The following is a 19,902-nucleotide window of genomic DNA, read 5'->3' as shown; positions in this document are numbered from 1 at the left end:
TAAGAGCCAGCAACCACCTATCGGCATGGGGGTGATAACATGGAGAGAGAAGTGGGAGGAGGAGATGGAAAGAGCACGAGGAAGAGCAGATGGACAGAGATATGGGGAGGGGGAAATGGAACAGAAAGGGGAAATGAGGTGATGGATAGAGAGGGGTGAAAGGGAGAAATAAAGGAAAGAGGAGGAGATGTATGGACAGAGAGCAGAGGAGCAGATGGACAGAGAGGGGGGAAAGAGGATATGGACAGAGATGGGGACAGAGAGAGCAGAGGATGAGATGGACAGGGTGAGGGGAGAGCAGGAGACAGAGGGAGATATGGGGGGAGGGGGGGGGGGGAGGTAGAGATCAGGAGAGAAAGGGGTGAGGAGGAGATGAACAGAGAGTGAGAGCAGGAGATGGACAGAGGGGGAGGAGAGGAGGAGTTGGGCAGAGAGATGGGGGAGTTGGAGATGGATAGAGAGAGGGGGAGAAGGAGGATATGGACAGAGAGAGGGTGAGTAGGAGGTGGGCACAGAGGGGGGAGGATCAGATAGACAGAGGGGGGGAGGAGGAGGAGATGGGCAGAGAGAGGGTGGGGGAGGAGATGGACAGAGAGGAGGAGAAGGGGGAGGAGGAGGCGACAGACAGAGAGAGTGGGAGGAGGAGACAGACAATCATAGGGGAAGGAGGAAATGGACAGAGAGGGTGGGGAGGAGGAAGTGGGCAGAGAGAGGAGAAGAGAACACTGGAGCAAACAGATACCTGAGCAACACAGTGTATTCAGCTAGTATTTGATAAAGAAATGTATGTTCATTTTTGAGCAACTTCTGTGTTATCCTGTACTGCTTATGGTCAGCTGAGCTGTCATTCTGGAAAACATTGGATGATTGACTACGTTACATTTCACAACGTAATTCAACATCACAGCTCAGATTACAAGCCCTTATAATATTAGTGCTTCTGTCTGCATTCTGTAAACTAATAAAAGTTTTTTTTTTTAATTTTGCAGGCTTTATACATCTTCTTTTCAAACTTTTTTATCTTGTTGGTACACATATTCCTGAAGTATGTTTGCTTTTTCAGCTGTTTTGAATATTTAGTTTATTGTTCACAGTCAAAAAGATATAAATTTTTTTTAGTGCTCGGTGAATTTGTACTTTTGAAAAAGATTGATCAAAGAATCCGCATTAAATTTTGTTTTAAAAATGGAATAAAGTGCAGCACCACATTCAAAATGTTGACTGTGGCTTTTGGTGAACCTACTATGAGTAAGACAAGAGTTTATGAGTGGTATAAATGTTTCAAAGAGAGTCGAGAAGATGCTGAAGACCACGACCACCCTGGATGCCCTAGCTCATCAATTACTGACAACAATGTGGAAGAAGTATAGAGAATTTTTCTAAAAAATCACTGAATCACCATCAAAGAGGTTGCTAATTATGTTGGTATATCTTTTGGCTTATGCCAAGCAATTTTTTCAGATGTTTTGAGCATAAAACATGTAGCAGCAAAGTATGTTCTGAAATTGTTTAATTCTGACCAGAAATGACATTGCGAAGACATCAGTCAGGAATTGCTGAATGAAGTCAACAATTATTCAGAACTTTTAAAGAAGGTTATGACAGGTGACAAAACATGGGTATATGGATACAATGTTGAAACCAAGGCCCAGTTGTCCCAACGGAAACTGCCTGAAGAACTAAGACTGAAAGAAATTCAAGTTCAATCAATTGTGATGGTTTATCTCACAGTTTTCTTTGGTTACAATGGGATGGTGCATCATGAATTCCTGCCTTATGGTTGTACATTCAGTAAGAAATACTATATGGATGTTATGTGCCATCTGTGTGAAGCAGTTCAAATAAAAAGACCAGAATTGTGGCAAAAGCACTTGAAGAAATTGCATCACGATAATGCTCCTGCTTACACCACAATGCTTGCTCATGATTTTTTGGCAAAAACCAAAACCTGTATGTTGCCTCAGCAACCATATTCACAGGACATGGCTGCCTATGACTATTCCTGAGAATGAAGAGACACATTAAAGGACGTCATTTTGCCACCTTTGATGACATAAAAATAGAATTGCTAAAGGAGCTAGAAACCATAATGAAAAGTGAGTTCCAGAAGTGTTTACAAGTTTGGAAAAAGCTCTGGTACAAGTGTATTATATCTCAGGGGGATTACTTTGAAGGGGACAAAGTTGATATTGATGAACAAACAAAGATTCTTCAAGAAAAAAAATCCCATTACATTTTTATCACACCTTGTATGTATACCTCAAGCATTTTGTCTGTTTTCTTTAATAATCTACACTGCTACAATGTTGTTGTAATTCTGGAATGGTACGCCATGTGATATGAACATTAACACTACCAATCAATCATCATAAATCTTGCTTGTAACTTGTTTCCATCCTATCTAACTAAAAGAATGCAGTGTCATGTTTTGAAATGGAGGGAGCAAACACAACAAAATAGCATCTTCAGAATATAGAATAATCATTATTGATGTGCCACAGTGATTAATACAGGGTGCACTCTTGTTCTGGATATACACATTACCTGACAAAAAAAGTGAAACACCCATGAGACATGGTTGGATGTCAATGTAACTTTGTGCACATACACCACTGATGGATATGTGAGTTGTTATTCTACCTGTAACTCTTCTGCCATAATGGACGTTGTGACTGCTAATTACCATATTCCAACACTCTTCTTTCTAGAGGAAAATTATTTGCCACATTTTGTACTGGCTCACATACTTCAGAACCATGATCACAGCTGCAATTCTCTGTGACAGTTAGAACAACTTCTAGAGTGCCTTAGTATTGTCTGTGTTTAGTGCTGTTACTAGGCATGGTAGGGTATGTAAGAGGCATGAACAGCATCAGATATTGAGTGATCACTGTGAACGACACAGAGATACTGCATACTCATGTAGGACAGCATTATCAGCACCAGACAGAGATTGAAAGTTGCCTCATTACGTGTCTCAATTTGACCAGCTGGTCAAATTAAGCAATATTCAGATACGTGGGGCATTAAGATGTGACTGTGGTCCTATGTTGGACTGCATGTGAGAAGTGAGGGCAAGTATATTTGTCATTTAGATTCCAGTTGACCACATCTGATCGCCACAAGGGAGGATTGCCATATTGTACACCGAGCACATCATAACTGCCTCACACCTATGCCTGCCACATAGCAAGTAATGGATTCCCTGCAGCATTCTGTATCATCCCACATCATTGGTCAGAGACTAACAGCAGATGGACTAGGGAACTATCATTCCATGTGTAAGCTGCCAATGACACCACAACACAAACAGCTGCGTTTCAATTGGTGCCGTGACCAGGAAATGTGGACAGCTGATGAATGATGCTGTCTTGTGTTCAGCAATGAATTGCGGTTTCACACTATGCTGGATGACCATCTTCGGTAAGTATGGTGGCACTTTGGGGAGAGGTTCCATTATTCTGGTGTTTTGGACAGGCATAGCAGTGTTACTTATGGGGTCATTGTGTGGGAGCATTCAGGTATGAGTCCAGCTCATGGCTGGTAGTGATGGATGGACCTCTGAGACACAACACTACATCATAGACATCCTGTTTCCTTATATATTACCTCTAATTTGGCATTAGCCAATTTTCAACAGGACAGTGCTTGTCCACATATTGCATGTGTTTCTATGAACTGTCTGAATGATGTCGAGGTACTTCCATGGCCAGCCTTATCCCCATATCTGTCACTGATAGTATCTACAGGCAGTTAAATACATCAGGGAATATACCATGAAAACAAAGCTATACAACACTTTGAACTGCAACAAAGGTGTTGTGTTGTGCAGGGATATTATAGATATTTCCAAAGAGACACTGAAATATCACTGGGCTCAATATGGTGTCAATAACATGCAAAATATGAAATGGGTAGAGGGCAACTAGTAAAATCACATACCTTTATTCATACATTAAGTAATACAACACTTGCAGAGCGTATCAAGGTAGGTTTCATTTGCTGAAACATGAGGCTTTATATCCCCTACCCAATGCACTGTTATAAATGCAAGTGTTTTGGTACACTACTCTAGCACGTAAGACAGAAGCCACTTGTGCATAGACATGGAAATCACTGCTTCAGTTGTAAGGCTTTTACTTTTAAATTCACGACTGGTTTCATGCTAATAAATGCCCATCATCAGCTGCAATTACTGAGAACAAACATGAGAAGTGTGCTAAAATGATCTTTGCATACACTTGTATGCCCAACAGCAGTTAGGGTAAATACAGTGAAAAGTGAGAAAGGAATATGTTGCAATGCCATGGCGACAACTAATAATAAAACAGAGAAACCAGCTAGGTGAAGAGGCATGGTATCAGATAAGAACCAGGACACTTATGTTGTATACTTCGACCCGGAGTGTCACGAGATTGGATAGGGTGGAGGTGACCACCACAAGCAAGTGCAGACCACAGCATGGCGCACACGAAGGAGGAAGCTGAGTTTGTAAACTTTGGTGAGACAATAGTATGTCTATCTGTTAAGATACAGGATTAATGAACACATTAAAATGAGGAAACAAAAGAAATACCGGTAGGTGATAAAAACCACTAAATAAAAAGCTAGTAGCTTAGAGAGACCTGCCCAGAATAAAAGCTAAATGAAAAAAAAAAAAAAAAAAGTTCTTGCCGCAAGTGAGAGGCACATGCTATTTGGTAGGGCTCCAGTAGTATGCCATAATCAGAAGTTCATAAAACCATTAAAATGTGCAGAATAAAAACTAACTGACGCATAAAGTTTTCGCCATAAGTGATAAATGCATGCCATTGAGTGGCTATACATTGAAGTAATGTGCCATAATCAGGAATTAAACACTGGAAACTCAATGTTGGAATATCAACAACATAAGGAAAGAACAGACTGCACGTGCGCGCGCGCACACACACACACACACACACACACACACACACACACGCACGACTGCCATCTCTGACAACTTGGGCCAGAAAGCATTCCATTAAAAGTACATATGCAGCACATAATTATCAGGAACTAGAAAGAGGAAGGGTGAAGTTGGATGCTGCTTCAGAAAGAAACATTAATCAATAGGGCTGTGTGAAACTTCCGGGCAGATTAAAACTGTGTGCTGGACTGAGACTCGACTCGGGACCTTTGCTCTTGCCCGCGAAAGGCAAAGGTCCCGAGTTTGAGTCTCGGTCCGGCACACAGTTTTAATCTGCCAGGAAGTTTCATATCAGCGCACACTCCACTGCAGAGTGAAAATCTCATTCTCAATAGGGCTGTGTGTTTAAGAAAGATTTGTTCATTCAAAGTGAACAAACAATCATGGTGAATGCTGTGGAGAATTTAAATTTTCTCTAGAATATTTAAAATGTGACCTCCAGGCTGAAGATGTAAAATACTGCAATCTGTGTATATCTGAGATAGAATGACTATTATTTTTCAAGTGATCAGGTCTTGGTGTTCTCTGAAACGTATATTAAAGGATCAGCTGTTTTAGCCTATAGAGACTGATGGGCAATCACTACAGTCAATCCGGTGTAGCAGTTGTTTTCTCTAGTTTCATGATGTTTCAATTGGTATCCAACTTTAGTGGAGACACAGAAGGCAGGTAGAATCCCTGCTTTCATAAGCCATTTACCAATCTTATCTGATATAATATCTGCATACAGGAACCTACAATACCTTTTTTCAAAGCTATCTTTCTTCATGAGTGAGAGGCTAATCTATTAATTGTTGTTAGGTGAGGCTTTCAATCACATCTGCTGATTGAGTACACCAACAACATTTGGCTGATAACCACTAACATGAGCTATGAATTTAATTATATTCACTTCACGCTGATAATTTTGTTGTGAGAATGGGATTCAAATAGCTTGATGAAGCACTGCATGGAGGGCAGCCATTTTATGCTGCTTTGGTTGATTTGAAGAGCAATGAATAGTAGAACTAATCATTGTTTATTTCCTGAATACATTAAAAGAAACTTTACTAGTTTCTAAAGTTATTTCCAGGTCCAGGAATGGGAGAGTGAAGCCAGAGTGATGTTCTAATATACACTGGATTTTTGGGTGTATTTCACTGAAAAACACATTGAAAAAGTTGCAACTGACCATTGATCCCATTATAAAGAAGTAAAATGTCATTGATGTTTTTTCTGTAACAGACTATTCTTTGAAGGTGTTGGGGATAGGTTGAGAGGAAAAGATGTTCAGTGTGATCAACGTAAATATTAGCTATTATACTGGTGTTGGGAGATCCCATGGCTAACCCATCAGTTTGTCTGTATATGATGTTTTTACAGACAAAGTAATTATGATCCAGAATGACTGATCAAGATGAGGAATTCATTAATTGTTTGTGAATCTAAGTGAAGTGCTGCTGTAAGTTGGATTCTTTAATGGAGATACTTGTGTACATACTTATGACTCCTCGGAGTCTTTCGCGATGGCATACTTGAATAAAACGTTCTTGGTTCTCAAGCCATGTCAGTTCGAATAAAATCCTCAAGCTTTTGGTGACCATCTCCACCATCGTCATCAGGAGTTCACTGACTGCTGGGGCTGCTACGGTTTCTTGCTTATATAGGCTTGGGTGAGGACATAATGTGTAGTGTGAGACTGTTAGAAAAACTGCGGAAAAAGAGATCATATCTACTGAGTTCTTTGGCATTTTTACAATACCGCCGGGACAAGGAGGTAATGTCTCACTTTGCAGTAGTCAGCACCACATTCAAACTGCTGCAGTGGGCAGATTTTTGAAGAGGACCAGACTTGCCATAGTGAGACAGCGGATACAACAGACAAGGTACGAGCTTGTTCATAATGCCAGGAACCTACTTGAGTGTCATCTGTCTTTGTCATCAACATTGCCACCATTAGATTGGGAGTTGGTGGATGTAGCCATGGCAGTGAAACAACATGCAAGTTTATCCAAGGCAATGTCAAAGCAATGTAGCAAGTTGTGAAATCTTTCCAACAAAAAACTGGATGATGGCTCTATATCAGCACTGAGTAAAGGCCTCAACTTTTCTCCAGCTCCATGACGTCTGCCCATATTGGATATAATTAGTGAAATAGAGCACAATGCACCTGAGGAAGTCAGGCTAACTACCAGCCACATCCTAGCAAAAGCTAAGCCACCAAAATCTAATATTAGACAGTAGGAATGATGTTGCTTATGGTTATTATGTGAGAATGAAGTCTTGGTTGTCTTGCCAGCTGACAAAGGGAATGCCATCGTTGTTCTTGTGACAGCCAGAGCGAGAGCACCAGCAGCAGCGAGTACTGTTTGTATAAAGCGTTTATTTTGCATTTTGTTTACGACCTTCCAATAAGGAAGGGATTCTATTTGTGTTTATCTGCTCTGCATAGTAACTAACAGTTCTTGATAAAACTTTACGTAGTTTTCGTGTTAGATTCTTAGTGTTTTCTTGATCGTTTAGAACAGAAAGCGCCCTAAAACCGTCTTTTGTTTGTTTCGCGGCCGTTAGCCACTAGTCACTTGAATCAGCAGTTGTCTTGTGACAGCCAGAGCGAGAGCACCAGCAGCAGCGAGTACTGTTTGTATAAAGCGTTTTTGTACTTATTTGCTGCGCTTAGCTTTTAAATAGTTTTTCTGGGAAAACCTAGCGTAGTTTTCGCGTCTCATATTTCAGTGAGTGTTTCTTGATTATCAGAGTAGCTCATCAGAAGATTATCTTGGGAATTTGTCACCGTATAGAGTAGGGTAAACATAGTCATGTGTAGGGACTGTGGTTGTTGTGAGCGGACGCAAGGAGAATTGGCCACTCTTCGGGGGCAGGTGGAGGCTTTGTCTGTTAGGCTCATCGAGCTCGAGGCGCAGGCGTCGGCTCGTAGTGGCGTTGGGGCAACTGTGGTGAGACCTATGCCTACTTCGGTGGCCTTGGAATCACATGGAACCCCTGATGTCGCTGCGTCTTCCGGCAGTGAGCATCTTACCGGTCAGCCATCACTCCAGGGTGAATGGCGGACAGTGGTGGGCTCGCGCGTGCCTGGCCGAAAGGCGAAGGTGGGATCTGGCCGCGTGGCAGCTGCCTTACCCCTTTCCAACAGGTACGGGGTGCTTCCTAGTGGTGATGACATCGTTTCCGAGCCACCACAGGATGCCTCGCCTGTTGGGCCAGTGGCCGATTCTCCGGCAAGGTCCCGACAGTCACAGAGGGCGGGCCTATTAGTTATAGGGAGCTCCAACGTTAGGCGGGTTATGGAGCCCCTCAGGAAAATAGCGGGTAGGTCGGGGAAGAATGCCAGTGTGCACTCGGTGTGCTTGCCGGGGGGTCTCGTCCGTAATGTGGGGGAGGCCCTTCCGGCAGCTATTGAACGCACTGGGTGTGACCGGCTGCAGATAGTAGCACATGTCGGAACGAATGACGCCTGCCGCTTGGGTTCTGAGGCCATCCTTGGTTCCTTCCGGCGGCTGGCTGATTTGGTGAAGACAACCAGCATCGCACGCGGAGTGCAAGCTGAGCTTAATATCTGCAGCATAGTGCCCAGAGTCAATCGCGGTCCTCTGGTTTGGAGCCGTGTGGAGGGTCTAAACCAGAGGCTCAGATGACTCTGCGACTATAATGGTTGCAAATTCATCGACCTCCGTTATTGGGTGGAGAACTGTAGGGCCCCCCTAGACAGGTCAGGCGTGCACTACACACCGGAAGCAGCTACTAGGGTAGCAGAGTACGTGTGGCGTGCACACGGGGGTTTTTTTAGGTTAGAGGGACCCCCCCTTGGGCGAAACGATAAAATACCTGATGGCTTACCAGAGAGGACATTATCATCGTTGATAAAGAACGTCCGTCCTCAGAGACCAAAAACAGGAAAAGTTAACGTAATATTGGTAAACTGCAGGAGTATCCAGGGCAAGGTTCCTGAATTAGTATCTCTTATTGAAGGAAATAGTGCGCATATAGTATTAGGAACGGAAAGTTGGTTAAAACCGGAAGTGAACAGTAACGAAATCCTAGACACAGAATGGAATATATACCGCAAGGATAGGATAAACGCCAATGGTGGAGGAGTATTTATAGCAGTAAAGAATTCAATAATATCCAGTGAAGTTATTAGCGAATGCGAATGTGAAATAATCTGGGTTAAGTTAAGTATCAAAGGTGGGTCAGATATGATAGTCGGATGCTTCTATAGACCACCTGCATCAGCAACCGTAGTAGTTGAGCGCCTCAGAGAGAACCTGCAGAACGTCGTGAAGAAGTTTCGTGATCATACTATTGTAATAGGGGGAGACTTCAATCTACCAGGTATAGAATGGGATAGTCACACAATCAGAACTGGAGCCAGGGACAGAGACTCTTGTGACATTATCCTGACTGCCTTGTCCGAGAATTACTTTGAGCAGATAGTTAGAGAACCAACTCGTGAAGCTAACGTTTTAGACCTCATAGCAACAAATAGACCGGAACTTTTCGACTCCGTGAATGTAGAAGAGGGTATCAGTGATCATAAGTCAGTGGTTGCATCAATGACTACAAGTGTAATAAGAAATGCCAAGAAAGGAAGGAAAATATATTTGCTTAACAAGAGTGATAGGGCACAAATCGCAGAATATCTGAGTGACCACCATCAAACGTTCATTTCTGAGGAAGAGGATGTGGAACAAAAATGGAAAAAATTCAGAAACATCGTCCAGTACGCCTTAGATAAGTTCGTACCGACTAAGGTCCAAAGCGAGGGGAAAGATCCACCGTGGTATAACAATCATGTACGAAAGGTACTACGGAAACAAAGAAAGCTTCATCATAGGTTTAAGAGTAGTCGAATCATAGCTGATAAGGAAAAGCTGAACGAAGCGAAAAAGAGCGTAAAGAGAGCAATGAGAGAAGCATTCAACGAATTCGAACATAAAACATTGGCAAACAATCTAAACAAGAACCCTAAAAAGTTTTGGTCATATGTAAAATCGGTAAGCGGATCTAAATCCCCTATTCAGTCACTCGTTGACCACGATGGCACCGAAACAGAAGACGACCGAAGAAAGGCAGAAATACTGAATTCAGTGTTCCGAAACTGTTTCACTGCGGAAAATCGTAACACGGTCCCTGACTTCAGCCATCGCACGGACGCCAAAATGGAAAATATTGAAATAAACGATATCGGAATTGAAAAACAACTGCTATCACTTAGTAGCGGAAAAGCATCCGGACCAGACGAGATACCCTTAAGATTCTACAGTGATTATGCTAAAGAACTTGCCCCCTTTCTATCAGCAATTTATCGTAGATCGCTGGAAGAATGTAAAGTACCTAGCGACTGGAAGAAAGCGCAGGTCGTTCCCATTTTCAAGAAGGGTCATAAATCAGATGCGAATAATTATAGGCCTATTTCGCTTACGTCAATCTGTTGTAGAATAATGGAACATGTTTTGTGTTCTCGTATTATGACGTTCTTAGATAATACAAATCTCCTTCATCATAACCAACATGGATTCCGCAAACAGAGATCATGTGAAACTCAGCTCGCCCTATTTGCCCAAGAAATTCACAGTGCCGTAGACACTGGCGAGCAGATTGATGCCGTATTCCTGGACTTCAGGAAGGCATTTGATACGGTTCCGCACCTACGTTTAGTGAAAAAAATACGAGCTTACGGAATATCGGACCAGGTTTGTGATTGGATTCAGGATTTCCTAGAAGAAAGAACACAACATGTCATTCTTAACGGTTCAAAATCTGCAGATGTAGAGGTAATTTCGGGAGTACCGCAGGGAAGCGTGATAGGACCTTTATTGTTTACAATATACATAAATGACTTAGTTGACAACATCGGTAGCTCCGTGAGGCTATTTGCAGATGACACGGTTGTCTACAAGAAAGTAGCAACATCAGAAGACTCGTACGTACTCCAGGAGGACCTGCAGAGGATTAATGCATGGTGCGACAGCTGGCAGCTTTCCCTAAACGTAGATAAATGTAATATAATGCGCATACATAGGGGCAGAAATCCATTCCAGTACGATTATGCCATAGGTGGTAAATCATTGGAAGCGGTAACGACCGTAAAATACTTAGGAGTTACTATCCGGAGCGATCTGAAGTGGAATGATCACATAAAACAAATAGTGGGAAAAGCAGGTGCCAGGTTGAGATTCATAGGAAGAATTCTAAGAAAATGTGACTCATCGATGAAAGAAGTAGCTTACAAAACGCTTGTTCGTCCGATTCTTGAGTATTGCTCATCAGTATGGGACCCTTACCAGGTTGGATTAATAGAAGAGATAGACATGATCCAGCGAAAAGCAGCGCGATTCGTCATGGGGACATTTAGTCAGTGCGAGAGCGTTACGGAGATGCTGAACAAGCTCCAGTGGCGGACACTTCAAGAAAGGCGTTACGCAATACGGAGAGGTTTATTATCGAAATTACGAGAGAGCACATTCCGGGAAGAGATGGGCAACATATTACTACCGCCCACATATATCTCGCGTAATGATCACAACGAAAAGATCCGAGAAATTAGAGCAAATACGGAGACTTACAAGCAGTCGTTCTTCCCACGCACAATTCGTGAATGGAACAGGGAAGGGGGGATCAGATAGTGGTACAATAAGTACCCTCCGCCACACACCGTAAGGTGGCTCGCGGAGTATAGATGTAGATGTAGATGTTTGCAGCCTACCACCTGAAGATGCTACATTTATTAGAAGACGCCATGTACCATAAGCTTAGTCATGATCCCACACAGGCAATTGTGAGAAAGACAGCGAAGTTATTATAGGATTCCGGTTTACCAGATGAAATGGTGAAGAAATTAACGCCTCGCACTGCCAGACCTCCGAGGCTTTATGGATTACCAAAGATGCACAAGGAAAGTGTTCCTCTGAGGCCCATTGTTAGCGCTATCAGTTCGACCACCTACAGACTTGCTAAGCATCTGGCAGGATTATTAGCACCGAAATTGGGACATTGTGAACACCACGTTGTCAACTCACAGAAATTTGTTGAGGCACTACAGAGAATGAAGACAGGCCCAAACAACCTAATGGTTAGTCTGGACATTGTGTCACTTTTTATGAGGGTGCTAATATAAGATACGCTGGATCTTTTGGCACAACATTTTCCATCTGGAATCATTAAGTTGTTCCGTCACATCCCAACGACAACGTACTTTTTGTACTGCAATGAATATTATGAGATGACGGACAGCACAGCCATGGGATCACCTCTGTCTCCAGCAGTCGCAAATTTCTTCATGGAGCACTTTGAGGAGCCAAAGACAGATGCGGGATGTGGGAGCAGAATTTTCAAATGTGGTGCCTGCCCCTGGTGCCACCTGATGTCATCAGTGCTGCCACGGGCAACAGCTCCGCTAGCTGCCCGGGTCGACTGACGTGCATGTGCCACATTGGGTCTATCTGACTGGCTGCTGCTGATGTCATCATGCCTATATAAGTGAGAAACCATAGCAGCCCTGGCAGTCAGTGAACTCCTGACAACGATGGTGGAGATGGTCATCAAAACCTCGAGGATTTTATTTGAACTGACATGGCTTGAGAACCAAGAACATTTTATTCATACCTATGACATCCAGACTTGCTAGATTTGTATTGTTGGTTATGTTTACCTGATTAAGGTGTGTAATTAAATTGACTTTTCTTGATTGTATAATCTGCATGAAAATTATAATGTTTACTGAAGAAACTTTGCAGTTCCTTGGCCAACAAATAATACAGGGAATTAATGGTGTCAATAATCAGTCCTAAACAAACCTATGGTTTGTGTAACTTTACTATGTCTCTGAAAGTGGGAGTTCTTGGGTCCATTGGTAATAAAGATTTTTTTTTTAATGTGGCAAATGTGGTAAAGTGGTCCACAATGGAGTGATTTGTTCACTTCCTCTGAAGTGTGTAAATTGTATTAGGAATCACCCTGTCTAAAGTAGAGACTGCAGTGTTTATCTTCTTATTTTCACTACTTCATTTCCTTCCACTCTTAAAAAGCTCACTCAGGAAGGTGATGCCTCCCACAACTGTAGGTTGTTAGTGTGAACACTATTACCTGCATTTGTCAGTGCAGTTGTAAAGATGCTGTTATTATGAAGACCACAGCTCCCCCCAGAGCATTAGAAATGGCCACAGTTGCCAACATTTTAGAGCTTCTGGTACCTCAACTGGCAGGCTCCAGTAAATGGGCCAGCACTGGCACTACTAGTGCCACAAACATTTCTATGAATGCTCTTCTGGCAAACAAACCAAATGGGAAGTGCTAATCACAGAAGAAGACAGGCCATAAACTTTCAGACCATGTAGATCTCATTCCATCTGACAGTTCTAATGATCCAGCTTTGGAGACAATGAAATATGAAGTCTGCCTGCAACCATCTAGCCCCCAGATTAAGTCTCCAACTGTTATTGGATCCCAACACAAGTGATTCACTGATAAAAAATGACTCCCATACTACAGTGGAACATCAATGGGTTCAGGGCACATGTAGAAAAACTTACGAAACTCAGACTACTAGTGCTGGAATATCCCCTGAGCTTGTATTCATAAGGAACACATTTTAAACTTACCCCTATGCCCCTGTGCCTCTGCAACATGGCTATATCTTCCACCACAAGGATGATCCAGCCCACACACATAAAGCTCAGTGGGAAGTTACTGATTATCTTCATTCCAGTGACCACTTCCCTCTCTGGATTCATATCCCAGATGTAGTATTCCTTGATACACTATGTGATCAAAAGTATACAGACACCTGGTTGAAAATGACTTACAAGTTCATGGTGCCCTCTACCAGTAATACTGGAATTCAATATGGTGTTGGCCCACCCTTAGCTTTGATGACAGCTTCCACTCTCGCAGACATACATTCAATCACGTGCTGGAAGCATTTTTGGGAAATGGCAGCCCATTCTTCACGGAGTGCTGCACTGAGGAGAGGTATTGATGTTGGTCGGTGTGGCCTGGCATGAAATCAGCATTCCAAAACATCCCAAACATGTTCTATAGGATTCAGGTCAGGACTCTGTGCAGGCTAGTCCATTACAGGGATGTTATTGTCGTGTAACCACTCCGCCACAGCCCATGCATTATGGACAGGTGCTCGATCATGTTGAAAGATGCAATCACCATCCCTGAATTCCTCTTCAACAGTGGGAAGCAAGAAGGTGCTTAAAACTTCAATGTAGGCTTGTGCTGTGATAGTGCCATGCAAAATAACAAGGGGTGCAAGCCTCCTTCATGAAAAACACAACCACACCATAACACCACCGCCTCTGAATTTTAGTGTCGGCACTACACATGCTGGCAGATGACATTCACCAGGCATTTGCCATACCCACACCTTGCCACCAGATTGCCACATTGTGTATCATCACTCCACACAAAGTTTTTCCACTGTTCGATTGTCCAATGTTTATGCTCCTTACACAAAGTGAGGCATTTACCGGCATGATGTGTGGCTTATTAGCAGCTACTCAACCATGAAATCCAAATTTTCAAACCTCCCGCCTAACTGTCATAGTAATTGCAGTGGATTCTGATGCAGTTTGGAATTCCTGTTTGATGGTCTGGATAGATGTCTGTCTATTACACACTACGCCTCTTCAACTGTCGGTGGTGTCTGTCAATCAACAGACAAGGTCAGCCTGTATGCTTTTGTGTTGTATGTGTCCCTTCTCATTTCCACTTCACTACCACATTGAAAACAATGGACCTACGGATGTTTAGGAATGTGGAAATCTCGCCTACAGATGTATGACACAAGTGACACCCAAATACCTGACCACGTTCGAAGTCCGTGAGTTCTGCGGAGTGCCCCATTCTGCTCTCTCATGATGTCTAATGACTACTGAGGTCACTGATATGGAGTACCTGCCAGCAGGTGGTAGCAAAATGCACCTAATATGAAAAACATATGTTTTTGGGGGTGTATGGATACTTTTGATCACATAGTGTTGGAAGCGACCAAAACTGATGACCAGCAGAGCTAACTAGATACTGTTCACACAGCTGGCCTGTGTTCGAACACTGAGGCAGCATCCAGGAATGGGTGGACAGTATCACACAAGTAACACACCATGCAACTGACTTATCCATCCCAAAGTCTTTTGGTCATCTTAGAAGGCATCTTGTACCTTGGTGGACTGATGCATGCTAGTCAGTAATCCGGATCAGGCATGTGGCTCTTTGATGGTTTAAGTGCCGCTCAACAACAGAAAACCTCACAGCCTTTTGAGCAGCAGGAGCCGAAGTTTGACCAATCAAGGAGACCAAGAAGAAGTCATGGGATATGTCCCTGGACTTTGTCAAATACTCCACTTGTTCTCTGAAACTACGGGAAGCCATCAGGTAAATACAGTCAATTACCTACAGCAGCAGCACTAAAACAGGGGTATCTCCAAACAATCCTTGGAGACATTGCCTTGACAATGGCAGAGCAGTCTGCAATGACTAGTGCCACTGCCAGCCAGGATCCTGTGTTCCACCACTACTGTCTGACAATGGAAAGGGATGAATTGGACTTCAGATCCAAATATTCTGTCAAGCAACTGCCCTTTCTCTATTTGGGAGCTGGATTCAGCACTGCCTGCAGCTCATGTTTCTCTACACAGTCATGACCAAATCCAATACAGCATGCTGAAAAACTTGCAAATAGAATCAAAGGAATGTTTTAATTCAGTATGGCAGAAAAAACATTTTCTTAACTTATGGAGGCAGGCAATTTTGAGACCTATCCTCAAATAGTGAAACAACCGAATGTATTCCAATAGTTACTGGAGCATTACCTTAATGAATTGTGTAGGAAAGACATTGGAATGAATGGTCAAATATCATCTGGCCTGGATATTAGAGACCAAGCAGATGCATACCTTCTCTAAGTGTGGATTCAAGAGATGTTGATCCACTGTTGGCAACCTGAACCTGTTGGGAGCAGCTATCCAGCAGGCTTTCCTATTTAAAGTACTGTATAGGGATAATTTTTGACATCAATATGATTTATGACACTATGTGAAAGCACAAAATTCTATGACAGCTCCACCAGTGGGGCTTCTGTGTCCACCACTGCATTTTTCATGTAATCCTTCTTATCAAAATGCCTTTTTAGGCACCTAGTTGGTGATGTGCTGTCAGTTTTGAGCAGTACAATGATATTCCCCCAAGGAAGTGTTTTATGTATTACCATCTTTGCCACAGCCATAAACAGTACAACATCTATGGCAAGGAGTTTTGTGCAGTGTTCTTCATTTGTGGGTGACTTTGCAGTTTCCTGCTCCTCTTCAAACACTGCAACAGCAACTTATCAGTTACAACTTACAGTGAAGAGGTTGGGGTAATGGGCTGCAAAGACAGGATTTGCATTTTCTGCAGATTAGTGTGTGTGTGTGTGTGTGTGTGTGTGTGTGTGTGTGTGTGTGTGTGTGTGGTGTGTGTGTGTGTGTGTAAGGGGATCAAGCTGGCCATGAGTCTTACAGGACCAGCCCCATACCAAGTTTCTACAGTGAGGCCACGGAACCATCACTCACCATCCAATGGCAACTTCTGACGGTGCATCAAGCACACAAGATCCTTGCCCCAGTTCATCAGTATTCCATACTGTTTCTCATCCACATTCGGAACATCTTTTCTCCAATCATCCATGAGCAACAAGGCCATTTGGCATCCATGTGAAGCAGGTGCTGGAGACACTTGGTATGGGGCAAGCACAAACCCCAAATGCAGATTTGGATCTGACTGCCACTCTGATTGCTGCTGAGGTCCAAACTAAGTTTAGATATAGTGTGGTATGGGAGAAGGTGCACTCCTGCATCTGCTTTTAATACAGTATTTTATGGCATTTCAAATGAGCACCACAATTATATAGCTGTATTCACAGATGGGTCTAAATAGGGGGACTCTGTTAGTTGCTCTTTGTTTCCCTGATCATGTCCTGAAGATCCAATTGCTTCAATAATTCACTGTTTGATGCTGAATTACATGCAATTCTGTGGGGAATGGAGCAGATGAGATGTGTTGCGCCTGCTAAATTCCCCATCTGTTCTAACTCCTTGAGTACTCTTAACTCAGTACAACACTTGTACCCAGCAAATAAATAAGTCCAGAATATCCAGAGCACCCTTCTCCACTTGCAAAGGCTGTGGAGGAGGTGTCTATTTGCTTGGTACCAGGTCACGTGGGTATTAGGGAAACAAAACAATGGATATAGCAACCAAGGAAGCATGCCGCAATATCCAGGAAGTTCAACTTGTCATCCCCCTACATGCTATCCCTCACTGTTGAGAGAAAGAGCCATGTATAGATGGGAAGAAGAGGGGCTGGAAGAGACAGACAATAAGCTACAGCTAGTAAAGGCAACAGTTTGGCCATGGTGTACCTCCTCCCAGCCACGCAGATGGGATGAGGCCCTTCTCTCACTCATCTTCCCATATCACATAGCACTGTGACACATGGTTTCTTACTCCAGCAGAATAACCCTCCAATATGTGGTGCTTGTAGTGTATGGATCACAGTGCACCACATTTTAGTAGACTATTTTCCACCTTCAGACAAGAGAGCAGCAGCTATTTTACTGACAGATTTGCCCTCTACTTTAACTGAAAATCAAATGAATATGTAATGACTTTTAAGATTTTGTGAAATGTCCAATTGTTCCCTAAAATGTCAGGACGAAATTGCCCAAACAGGGCATACATCCAGAACAGAACGCATGCAATGTCATACTGATGAGTGGGGTCATACTGTCAAGTTGTTTGTAAATTTGACTCAATTTTGTAATCATTACAATAACATCACATACCCTCTCCACCCATAAAGTTTCATTTCGTTTCCTCCTCCTCTTCTGGGTGCTTCACTTTTTTGTCAGACAATGTACAGACTTTCAAGTTTTGCCAATGAATTTCCAATTCTATCAGATACAGTTGAATGGAATGGATAATTTCTTGAAAAGAGATTATAAGGTGAACATTAACGTAAGTAAAACAAGAGTAATGGAATGTATTGAAACTATATCAGGTGATGCTGAGGGTATTATACTAAGAAGAGAGACACTATATGTAGTAGATGAAGTTTGCTAATCAGACAGCAAAATTACTGATGATGGCCAAAGCAGAAAAGCTATAAAAATAGACTGTCGATAAAAAAGGTTTCTGGTAAAGACAAATTTGCCAGTATTGAATATAAATTTATGTGCTGAGAACTCTTGTTGAAGATAATTGTCTCAAGTGTGGGTTTGTATCAAAGCAAAATATAGACAGTAGACAGTTCAGAAAATAAGATAACAGAATATTTTTTAATGTGGTGCTACAGAGGATGCTGAAGATTAGATGGTTAGATTGAATAACTAATGAAGTGGTACTGAATTGAGTGGAGTAGAAAAGAAATTTTATGCACAACATGAATAAAAGAAGGGGTTGGTTGATAGAACACATCCTGCGGCATCAGAGAATCATCAGTTTGGTGATGGAGCAAGATGTGGTGCAATAATTATAGAGGAAAACTAAGACATACCTGCAGTAAACAGATTCAAATGGAAGTATGATGCAGTAGTTATTCAGAGATGAAGAAGCTTGCACAGGATAGACTGATGTGAAGACTTGATCAGACCACTCCTTGGACTAAGGACCACAAGAACAACAAGAATAACTGTAGTGTCCTTACTAGAACCTCTAGTACACAGCTATTTTAACAGTTGTACATACTGTCAACAGCCTCATATTACATTTCCTACCTTAAGAAGTTTTTTTTGTAAACAGTCAATCACAGTTAGAAAACAACAGTAACATTCAAGGGGAAATGACTTATGCTATAACTCAGTCTTAGTGTGGAACAGAAATGAGTGAGGTATCCAGCGATAAAAATGGGCTTCTTACCCAGTGGTATGAAAAATGTAATAAATAATGAGATTAATTTCTAACACTAACTGAAATCATATTAGCTTGATAGCTTAAGAAAAATTTCTGAATGTTTAACAGTATGATAGTAGTGCACGCGTGCGTGTGTGTGTGCATGATCGTGCATGCGCGAACGCCCACACACACACACACACACACACACACACACTCACACTCACACTCACACTCACATTCTTTGCCTCTTATTTCTTTGTGGTAGCTTTGGATGCCCACATCAGATGTCGTCAGTGTAGTGCAAATGTTTGAACTTCCCTCTTTCATTTGCAGGTGGTTCCATTGTTCTGCTGTAGTTGGTACCAGCAGAGGAATGATATGGACATAGGTGTAAAATGGTGATGTGTGATTGAATTCCTCACTGCTGAAAAAATTGCACTCACTGAGATACATCAACACTTGCTAAAGGCATTGTTGTTGTTGTTGTGGTCTTCAGTCCTGAGACTGGTTTGATGCAGCTCTCCATGCTACTCTATCCTGTGCAAGCTTTTTCATCTCCCAGTACCTACTGCAACCTACATCCTTCTGAATCTGCTTAGTGTATTCATCTCTTGGTCTCCCTCTACGATTTTTACCCTCCACGCTGCCCTCCAATACTAAATTGGTGATCCCTTGATGCCTCAGAACATGTCCTACCAACCGATCCCTTCTTCTGGTCAAGTTGTGCCACAAACTTCTCTTCTCCCCAATCCTATTCAATACTTCCTCATTAGTCATGTGATCTACCCATCTAATCTTCAGCATTCTTCTGTAGCACCACATTTCGAAAGCTTCTATTCTCTTCTTGTCCAAACTATTTATCGTCCATGTTTCACTTCCATACATGGCTACACTCCATACGAATACTTTCAGAAATGACTTCCTGACACTTAAATCAATACTGGATGTTAACAAATTTCTCTTCTTCAGAAACGCTTTCCTTGCCATTGCCAGCCTACATTTTATATCCTCTCTACTTCGACCATCATCAGTTATTTTGCTCCCCAAATAACAAAACTCCTTTACTACTTTAAGTGCCTC

The 19,902-nt window shown here is 42.4% G+C and overlaps 1 protein-coding gene across 1 annotated transcript in view; it reads right to left on the bottom strand.

Annotated features, from left to right (window-relative positions):
* LOC126470557 (RNA-binding protein 12-like) overlaps nucleotides 1–19,902 on the bottom strand; it is a 107,563-nt gene that overhangs the window by 17,848 nt on the left and 69,813 nt on the right. The gene's annotated exons all lie outside the window — the stretch shown is intronic.

Source organism: Schistocerca serialis, chromosome 3, assembly GCF_023864345.2.
Source record: "Schistocerca serialis cubense isolate TAMUIC-IGC-003099 chromosome 3, iqSchSeri2.2, whole genome shotgun sequence".
Lineage (NCBI taxonomy): Eukaryota > Metazoa > Arthropoda > Insecta > Orthoptera > Acrididae > Schistocerca > Schistocerca serialis.
This window is presented reverse-complemented; position numbering and strand designations above follow the sequence as displayed.